This window comes from Mixophyes fleayi, chromosome 9 (genome assembly GCF_038048845.1).
Source record: "Mixophyes fleayi isolate aMixFle1 chromosome 9, aMixFle1.hap1, whole genome shotgun sequence".
In the NCBI taxonomy this organism is placed as follows: Eukaryota; Metazoa; Chordata; class Amphibia; order Anura; family Limnodynastidae; genus Mixophyes; species Mixophyes fleayi.
In genome coordinates, this window is record NC_134410.1 from 50,687,137 (window position 1) to 50,694,938 (window position 7,802).

Here is a 7,802-nt window from a genome sequence, read left to right on the forward strand (position 1 = left end):
CCTTCCCCTCACTTTTTCATCTCCTCTCAGCTTTCCTTTTCCCCCAAATAGAAAAACCCAACAAAATGTAGCTCTACTAAGCAGTAACATGACCATAATTTTTAGTTATTTATTATTTTTTTATTCGTTCATTTTCTTCTCTGCTTAGACCTATTGCTATGGATACCGCCTTCAAGAATGTTACATTGCCACTCTAATGACCACTGATGGCCTTAAACTGATTTTTTATCCTTATCGAAGAACGGGTAGAGAGGGGTAGGAGGCTGTAGCGCAACTCATTGGGTGAGCGCGAGAAGCATCCGGAACCAGGCCAGGGATCAAAAGGTCAGAAGCAGACAGAGAGAATCTCAGTTTGGGCCGGAGCTTCAGGAACTGACAGCGAACAAGGGTAGTCCAGGCAACAGAGACAAAGGGTCAAGGGTAGATAGCTTCCATGCCCCTCCAAGCTTCTTTTTTTACCACAAACATCCTATTGGATTTTCATAAGTCAGACTTTTGCTCTCAACACTATACACATAGACTGTGTTGACCAAGGGTGTCAAGGATTTGATCAGAGTTAAAACTAAAGGCCATTACTCTCTTCTAATTCTCCTGGATCTCTCTGCTGCATTTGACACTGTTGACCACTCTCAACTCATACAAATGCTACAATCCCTAGGCCTTCAAGACAGTGTCCTATCCTGGTTCTCATCCTATCGCTTTTTCAGTGTTAATTTATCTGGATCCACCTCTGCTCCGCTTCCTTTATCAGTTGGAGTACCACAAGGCTCAGTCCTAGGTCCTCTGCTATTCTCTATCTACATCACTTCTCTTGGAAACTAATAACCTCCTTTGGATTTCAGTATCATATCTATGCGGATGATACACAAATTTATCTATCCTCTGCTGATCTCTTATCATCTGTGTTGCCGCGCATTACTGACTGTCTTTCTGCCATTTCATCTTGGATGTCCTCTCGCCAACTCAAACTCAATCTTTCAAAAACAGAGTTAATAATATTCCCACCCACCAACAGAAGATTACTGCCTGACATTTTATTTCAGTTGACAACATGACATAAATCCCACCCCACAAGCTTGCTGCCTAGGTATTATCCTTGAATCACAACTATCCCTTGTCTCCCACAAATCTATATTTATATCATATTGCATACATCTAAAAAAAAAAATCCAAAATACGCACATATCTTACACAAGACACTGCAAAATTTTAATTCATGCACTCATCTCCAGCATCGACTATTGCAATTCCCTCCTTACTGGTCTTACCCAAATCAGACCCTTTCCAATATATTTTGCACGCAGTGGCTAGATTGATTTTCCTTTCAAATTGTTCTTCTTCTGCTGAGCCTCTCTGTCAGTCTCTACATTGTTCGGCTGTTTCTCAACGAAACCAATAGTAAATTCTTCTACTAACATACAAGGCCATCAATAAAATGTTTTTTTAAAGTTACCCGCTCCCCCACCAACGAAGAGGGCAGCGATCAGGGTCGGGGCCTACCGAGGGATAGCCCGGCCCCCCGATGGCCCAATCCAACCCTGACTGAGCCACTTCACGCCTAATTGTCATGAGGCATAACTAATATTCACGAAGGAACTGCTTCTTTATGAATTAATAGGCTTTATTCTCAAGAATATTAGCTCAGCCAACAAAAATGACTGCCTCCAATATTAACTGGTTATGTCCACTTTGAGCTTATTGGAAATCAGAGGAAAAGTAAACAGGGTGTAGTGTAAATCTGCTTAAACTGGGTTTCTTTCTGGGTTTGTCCTTAATAGGTGGGACATTACCAATTTGAGGAGATTGTGCCACTGACCCAACATTTGTTCAGGAAGTTGTGCGGTATGTCTCGCCCACCATGGTCAGGAGGTACAACACACAGAGAGATTTCAGGAGAGGGGAGTGGATATGAGACAGTCTAGTGCTTCTGAAGTGCTAAGTACATTACTGGGGGATTTCACATGCCCCCACATGATGTGGCCGTAGCCACAATGAGGCGTGTCCATACCCACAATAAAGCGTGTCCATACCCACAATGAGGCGTGTCCATACTTACAATGAGGCGTGTCCATACCAACAATGAGGCATGTCTATACTTACAATGAGGCGTGTCCATACTCACAATGAGGCATGTCTATACCCACAAATTTTGGGTATAGACATGCCTCATTGTGAGTATGAACACACATCACAGTGGACCACAATGAGGTATGTCTATACCCACAATGAATCATGTCCATATTTACAATGAGGCGTGTCCATACTCACATTGAGACATGTCCATACTCACAATGAGGCGTGTCTATACCCACAATGAGGCGTGTCCATACCCACAATGAGGCGTGTCCATAACTACAATGAAGCGTGTCTATATCCATAATGAAGTGTGTCCATAACTACAATGAAGCGTGTCCATACCCACAATGTGGCGTGTCCATACTCACATTGAGGCGTGTCCATACCCACAATGAGGCGTGTCCATACCCACAATGTGGCGTGTCCATACCCACAATGAGGCGTGTCCATACCCACAATGAGGCGTGTCCATACCCACAATGAGGCGTGTCCATACCCACAATGTGGAGTGTCCATACCCACAATGAGGCGTGTCCATAACCATAATGAGGCGTGTCCATACCCACAATGAGGCGTGTCCATAACCCCAATAAGGCGTGTCTATATGCCCACAAAGAGGCGTGTCCATACCCACAATGAGGCGTGTCCATAACCACAATGAAGCATGTCTATATGCCCGCAAAGAGGCGTGTCCATGCACCATTTTTGTGTGCACTGCCGATCAGGAGGAAACCTGATGTTAGGAGGTATGTATTTGCGATTACTCATTTATTTCCATTTCTAATAGCATGAAACTGAGCTTTATGAAGTGGTTGATTTAAAAATGTATTTTATAATTAATAATTACATTGAAATATAACTACAAATAGACATTACATTTATATCAGAGTAGCTTATGCATCTCACAAATTTTCTAGAGATAAAAAACTATGGCAAAGATCAAAACAAAAAGCAGACAAAGGCAATAACTGAAGAAGAAAATTAAATATGTGTTTCTCAAACAACCATCAAGTAAGAAAGTCCTGAGGTTAAATAATAAATGCAATGTACCAAGGAACAACACACTTTTACATCAGTCTGAAGCATCATGTTGTTATATTCTGCCTCCTACTGGTACTTCTGAAAAATGCAAAGAAATTACACACGCCTGTATTTGGTATCTATACCAGAATAGACAAGAGCACAGGAAGTCTGAGTGTAGACTTTTCGCATAGGAGGACATCAGTGATGGAATAAAACTGCTATTGGCCTCATGGCAGTGCTCAAGTGATGGGGGCCCCACTCCAAATGTTTCAGGCACAATTACCCACTGAAAAGTCATCACTCTAACTTATTCCCAATTGGACACATTAGATTTCAATTTTCATTATAGCACACAGAAAGATTTTTATTCCATCGATTTTAATATATGCTGCAAGTCCCATGTACCAAGTATTTCTCAATTATTAGCATTATTATTTCACCAAGTTTAATGGAACGTACACAATGCCTATACCCTAAGCTCACGTCATTTTTTATCAAGGACATAATTGCATGACTGAATTGGAATTGGAATTGACAAGAGCTCTGTTACTGTACATAACACCAGAAAATCTTATAGAGGACCACATACTTATTTTCAAATAAAACCATTCATCTAGCAGAAACCTTCAATGACAAAATCACTGATACTAAGATACACTCGCACAAGCCAGCTCATTGGACTAGCTTGTGCAGCTGGAGTCTGGCAATTTCCTTAAATAAAAATAGATTTTATGTGACTTAGGCGAAGCGAAATACCCCTGGACCCTGGTGCAAAACTTGAGTCAGTGCCACCTGATGCCCCCTTTACAATTCAGAATAAATGTACATTAAATATTCACAGACTGTGGCTTACCATCTACCATACAGGCATGTCCAGGCAGGGCACGTTGCCTAAGACTGCATTAAATAGGTTTAATGCAGTCACGATTTTTAAGGGGGGCTTTCCCCCCTCCCCTCCAAAAAAAAGAAAAAAAAGCGAAAGCTGGAGCAGCTCTGTTTCAGCAGCACTGTACTATCCAGCAGCTGCGGACGCTTCTTTGACAGCGCTGCGGGTGCTGGATAGTACAGGGGCACTTCTTTAGTGGAGGGGAGGGGTTTCTGGAGACCCAGAAACCCCCCCTGTGTGCGCCACTGTAGGTAACACATATTCTTGGAGTAGATGGTGGTATTTTGTAACACAGCAGTCAGTAGAGGACACAAAAGTCCATGGGCAACTTTACACAGGAACAAAGGGACACATACAACACATGAGGTGACATTGCCTAGCAACCATTTTCTCTCTGTGCAGTAATTAGTTATATGCAACTGTTAACACTTAATTTACTCTGAATTAATGTACTGTGACTTAGTGTCTGTAAATTGAGCAGTGCATTGGGAGAAAATGGCAAAAGTTCATATTAAGGCCATATAAAACTATTACAGCAAAAGAGAAATATGCAAATCCAGGTGTGATACAATTAAAAGATGTGCAGATTTACAGTGTGACTGGAAATAATATATCCAGAACTTTGGTGTCATATGCCATGGACTCTGCAGCTCTGGTGTCCTCACACTTGCTAAAGCTGCACTAAATCCTCTCCCTATCTATCCTACAGATCTGGAAATTGGAGTGAAAAGGAGCTTCTGACTGAAAATTCTGTCTGAAAGTTTTAATCTGGGATCGGAAATATTTTTTAAGGTTTTAAGTAACACTACAAGCTTCAAACTATCCTTGCAAATACTAACCTGAAGAAATATCATATCAAAAAATAAATAAAATTAATCTAAGCTATGTATTTAGCTGAAAATTACATTCATCGATATTACAACATCTAAAAAACTTGACAAATTCTTGACTGTTCTTCACTACACGAAATTTACATTTGGAATTGCTAATGCATGGATATATTCTACCACTAAGTGGAGCTGTAGAATAGCTAGATAGTGTTACACAAGCTTAGTGAGATCACTATTGTCTCATTGTGATTGGTCAATGTCATTTAACATGCAAATTGCACATAGCAGTCAATATTTGCTGATTGTCACTGAATCAGAAATCCCTTGTCTAGTTAAAAAGCTTTAAGCTGATCTTTTTTTTCGTTTTGATAATTTAGTTTCAGTAGTGACCCTTATGCTTTTTTTACTATTAACTTACTATTAACTTGCAGAATGTTAGTTTAGTAACATCTTCAGATATTTGCTGATGATTTTTTGGTGGCATAATTCAACATAACACTTATAATGTCACTGTAAAGATGGCAACACTGCCATGGTGGCCAATATGTAATTAAATGACTGATCTAATGTCACAATAAGTTCAATTTCAGTGTAAAATCGTGTCAAACTTTATCACCCCGACTCAAACACACATATATTAAAAATACCAGCATTCCAAACATTATTTTAATTAAGTTTTTAATTTTAATTTTTATTACTATGTATTGCAACAGAACAATTCTAAAACATTTGAAAACTTACATATAGAAGATCGCTAAATGATTTTTTAGATGCACAGACACCAGCACATACATACTTGCTAATAAAAGAAAGTAAAGTAGTGTAACAGTCAGCCAACAAATCATAAGAATATAATGACCACACTACTGTACAACCTCAAACGTGAAACAGAAACCTGTGGTAGTTTGTGCCAATCTTAACAGCAACATATTAGTATGAACAGGCCCTCTGTCACCTACCCGCCATGAACTCCTGCCAGTCCACCTGTGACAACAGCATCAAGGTGGGGAAAAAAGGAACCAGGCTAAATAATTTAAACGGAGGCAAAGTCTAATGTCATTCAACAGAAATCTAAATCTGTAGATTCAAGAACGGGGCATAGACAAAAACTACTCAGATGCTTGTAGAGGCCTTTGGGTAATCTGTATATCCAACTGGTGGAATTCATTAGGGTGGTACTCACAAATGTCACTATGTGGTGACACCTGGGGATGTTGCTCACTTTTGAAGAAACCACAAATTTACAAACTCATGAATGCCATTGCCTCAACTGCATCACACATTGGTCCATCGAGGGTGACCAAATTGCCTCCCTCTATCTCTTAATGTTCCTATCTCTCTCTGGCCCTATTTTCTCTGTGGTAATGGTGATGGTGACTGCAATGTAGGAACAGTGCATCTCTAGACATCATTAGACACATCTCTAAGTTAGGGCAAGGTGCACCACACAGAGGAGACTATACACCTATTGCGATGTTGGGCAGGTAAGGAGCTCGCTCAGTCTCCTCCTAGGTGCGACTCTCGAAACTGGAGCATGCTCTAAAAGAACAACCATAGGTCACGACACAATGGGGTGTGTTTTGGGCAAATTGGAGGAGACTACCCTGATCTACCTCATATGGCAATTTGAAGAGTTTCTACACAAAGGAGGTGCTAGAGATCACCACCTACTCTACAATGCATGCTCAGGCAAAGGATCAACAAAACCAACCCGAGAACTTGACTTAACACAGCCAGTCATATTTAGGAGTTAATGATGGGTGAAACAGAGCTTGATGCAACTCTTCAACAATAGAGACAGTGCCACGGTCAACAGGAATGGCGTCAGCTTCTCTAATCACTGCCCAATGTTTCATTAGGCATATAATAGTAATAGTACTAGCGAAAAACTCACACCTGGCAGACAAAGCCTCATGTTCTTAAGAGGCTTACTCTTCTACATACACAGCACCACTTTCTGTCTCAGTAATGTAACAGACATAGACACACTAAATTTGCTTAAAAAACAAATGTGATTTGCTAGTTCCTCTTCCTGGGGTGCTTCCTTCACAGTGCTATTGTCACGGGCACTAGGAGTCTTTACCCAGGGATCACCAGGTGGTAGGCTTACCAGAGCAATATAGATGGTAATAGGGTACTCTGGTAGCTGGGTGATCACGGAACAGGAAACAGCAGATGATGAGATGCTCAGGAAAGTCTATGACTAGCAGCACTGGTAATATGGAGGTAATAGTACACGAGGAACTGTAGGACAAGGACACGTGAAGGTAGTCAGTGGTCTGCGATAGCAAGTTGTACCACTGCTATAGTGAGGAGGAATGTCCAACAGAAATGAGGAGGTGATGAGAGTCAGCGGTCTGCGGATAGCAAGTTATACCGCTGTCTGAGTGAAGGAATGGAATCCAAGTGGAGGTATCCGGGGAGTCAGTGGTCTGCGATAGCAAGTTGTACCACTGCTAGGTGAGAGGATACTGGAACAGGTGATACTGGAGACAGGGATCAGTGGTCTGCTACTAGCAAGTTGTACCACTGAATATATATGTGAGGAGGTGCACGGGGAGAGACTGCAACACAGGATATACACAGGCACCTTATATACGATCCACAGTAACATGCACAATATGTATATAAATGACTGAACAGGTCTGCAAATATAGGAAGTCTCTTGAAGCAGTCCAGCACAAGTTAACACAGTCAATGATGGCAATAGACTCAGCGGATAGCAGACTCCAGAGGAGAACCAACACAGTCCAGCAAGATATGCAATACAACAGCACAGTCAATGAGAATTATGCATACCGTGGTTCAGAAGCAGGTAGTCAGATAGGAGTGCAGGGATACCTGAGCGGCAGGAGGCCGGCTGGATGAGAAGTCCCAGGATACCTGAGGCAGCAATCAGTAGGTGCAGCGCACAGATAAGTAGACCAACAGGGACACGAATCCACAGGAATCAATAACACGTGGAACTGGACTCACGCAGGACCCAG